This window comes from Schistocerca piceifrons, unplaced genomic scaffold (genome assembly GCF_021461385.2).
Source record: "Schistocerca piceifrons isolate TAMUIC-IGC-003096 unplaced genomic scaffold, iqSchPice1.1 HiC_scaffold_936, whole genome shotgun sequence".
Taxonomy (NCBI): domain Eukaryota; kingdom Metazoa; phylum Arthropoda; class Insecta; order Orthoptera; family Acrididae; genus Schistocerca; species Schistocerca piceifrons.
The window spans coordinates 6,636,285-6,638,784 of NW_025729208.1; positions in this window are offsets into that span (position 1 = coordinate 6,636,285).

The window sequence follows — 2,500 nt, forward strand, 5'->3', positions numbered from 1 at the left end:
TGCACAATACACCTCGAAACCCTCTCAGGTCCCGGCGGCGCGCAGCGCCGTCCCAAGTACTTGGTCGGGTTCGAGAGAGGCGCAATCGCCCGGAGTTAGGCGAGTAGACGCTTTCGGTGCGACCACCCGTGCTCCCAACTGAGCTTGCCGCTGCCGACAGAGGCCCGGGAGCGTGCTGTCGTGGCATTGCCGGCGGGAGACAACACGCGCCACCTACGGTGACCGGCAGCTCCAACGCCAGCGCCACAGAAGGACAAAAGCCCCACTTGGGTGCCGAAGCGAACTCTCCCAGCACAGCGCACGCGCCAACACATCCGCACAGCTGCGATACAAACCACCAGCGAGAACCGCTGGGGCGACCGAGCAGCAGACGGCGTCGCGGCGCCGAGCGCCGGGCGGCAGCGCATCCTCAACGCACACAGTCCTCAATCGGACCAGCACACTGAAGATGTCCACCGCGCTTCGCACCGGGCCCGCGAGGACCTACTTTGGCCGCACGGCGCCGCGCGCAGGGTGCGCCGGCGCGCAGCTGCGACGCCTGCCGCGTCCGTCGGCCGGCGCGCCTGCCACTGGCCGCCCCCACCAGCCGGCTGTAGCGCGTGCGCCCACGCACCGCGCGGCCAGCACGCCGGGAGGCGCCCCCTCACCGGCCGGGGACGGTCCCACCCAGCCACCGCCGCGTATCGCTTCACACCCAGATGCCGTTCAGTTTCGTCGGCATGGTGGGTATCGCTGGAACAACCGGTTAGTACCTCAACCTATCGTCGCCATCACCGATTCACCCCTAGCGAGAACAACCGCACCACAACAGGTTACCATTTGTTCATTTGCGTAACTTCACCAGAAAACGCAGGCGTCCATCGCCATTTGCAACTTCCACGATTATTGCATGCCTGTGTCAGGTGTCACGCCACACTACGTCTGCCCACATACACGCAACAAAATGTGCACGCCTAGACAATACGTGGAAGGTGGCCCCCGTACGTATGCGATGTCCATTGCTCGAACGACTGTCAACCGGCCTCTGTAGCATGTCGCAGATATGGAACGCGGTGCACCATGCCATCACGGTGTGTGAGGAGAGACGACTAGGTCCGAATACATCAACAGACAGCTCATGCTGATCGCCATCCACGGCGTCCGTTCCTCCCACACGTCTCTATGGCGTACCACACTGCAATCCAGCTCTCATAGGGAGACGACACGTAGCTGCGTGCACAATATTTGCACTGTATGGTCCGCCGTTTTTGGGCGCAGTCGTTGTACGGTCACACATGTGCCACGATGTATCATTCAGTACATAAGGACGAATGTGCAGTACAGATTGTGGTTTACGCGTACGACATTAGCGGACAGTTGACACAGGCCGCACCACAACGTAGCCTGAGTACGTCGCATGCGGAGGGCATTGAACATGCAAAGTTCTCACCAACCAGCTTGCGAAGGCAGGGGGCAAGGTTGGGACGTGGGGAGGGGCGGCATGTACGTCCTGCTGCCATCCACATTACAGTGTACAGCAGGAGCATGTGGAAAGTGAGCAAGACTTGCAAGGTGTTTAACATGAAGCGATACACAGGGGAGCGGGGAGTGCGAGTAGCGAACTATATTGCGAGGGTTGCGGGTGGGCAACACTACACTAATTGAACGAGTCGTATAACAATTACAGAGCAGGTTTAGGCGACAACGTGGGTTACGTTAGGCGACAACGTGGGTTAGGTTAAGGCACGACGTGGGTTAGGTTAAGGCACGACATGGGTTAGGTTAAGGCACGACATGGGTTAGGTTAAGGCACGACATGGGTTAGGTTAAGGCACAACATGGGTTAGGTTAAGGCACAACATGGGTTAGGTTAAGGCACAACATGGGTTAGGTTAAGGCACAACATGGGTTAGGTTAAGGCACAACATGGGTTAGGTTAAGGCACAACATGGGTTAGGTTAAGGCACAACATGGGTTAGGTTAAGGCACAACATGGGTTAGGTTAAGGCACAACATGGGTTAGGTTAAGGCACAACATGGGTTAGGTTAAGGCACAACATGGGTTAGGTTAAGGCACAACATAGGTTAGGTTAAGGCACAACATAGGTTAGGTTAAGGCACAACATAGGTTAGGTTAAGGCACAACATGGGTTAGGTTAAGGCACAACATGGGTTAGGTTAAGGCACAACATGGGTTAGGTTAAGGCACAACATGGGTTAGGTTAAGGCACAACATGGGTTAGGTTAAGGCACAACATGGGTTAGGTTAAGGCACAACATGGGTTAGGTTAAGGCACAACATGGGTTAGGTTAAGGCACAACATGGGTTAGGTTAAGGCACAACATGGGTTAGGTTAAGGCACAACATGGGTTAGGTTAAGGCACAACATGGGTTAGGTTAAGGCACAACATAGGTTAGGTTAAGGCACAACATAGGTTAGGTTAAGGCACAACATAGGTTAGGTTAAGGCACAACATAGGTTAGGTTAAGGCACAACATAGGTTAGGTTAAGGCACAACA